This window comes from Apis dorsata, unplaced genomic scaffold (assembly GCF_000469605.1).
Source record: "Apis dorsata unplaced genomic scaffold, Apis dorsata 1.3 scaffold_194, whole genome shotgun sequence".
Lineage (NCBI taxonomy): Eukaryota > Metazoa > Arthropoda > Insecta > Hymenoptera > Apidae > Apis > Apis dorsata.
In genome coordinates, this window is record NW_006263478.1 from 1,498,592 (window position 1) to 1,499,255 (window position 664).

Sequence of the window (664 nt, forward strand, 5' to 3'; positions counted from 1 at the left end):
CGAGCAAGGACCTTGGAAGAAAAACTGTTTGTACACTGGTGCGACATAAATACGCATATGAATGATAATTGTTTATAGCGGCTTAATTAATTGTGAAGAAAAAAAATGGAGGAAAAAAGAAAAAAGAGAGAGAAAAATGCCGGCCTTTCGTCTAATACCGTTAACATTTTTTTAACTATATAACATAGTTCGTACTTATGTAGAATAGTTGAAATGAACGAGGAAAGAAAATTATTGTCGCTTGCCAACAACGAGTACGAAAGCGCTGATTATTACTCGTCGTCGAATCGAAAATTTTTGATAAATTCGACGATTTTCACTTTTTTTTTTTTTTTTTTTTTTTGAACTCACGTGATCAACGATCCAGCCAAATACGATCGTTGAAGATGCACAATTTACACAGCAACGCAGACACGAAGGTGCAATCATGAGAATTGACTTTGATCTTCACGAATAAAGAGTATCCAGGAATTATTATTAGCACTCGTGGATGTTCGAGGAAATTATGCCTGCCATTTGCACGCCGTCGATGTGAATGTAAATTTTTTAGAGAGAGATTGCAGTAATATGTCTATTGAGGGTGTATCGCGCGATCTTGCGCTTCCCTCTGAATCACATTTTTCTTATTTCGAGAGGGAGGGGACGGGGGGGTGGAGGGGAGGGA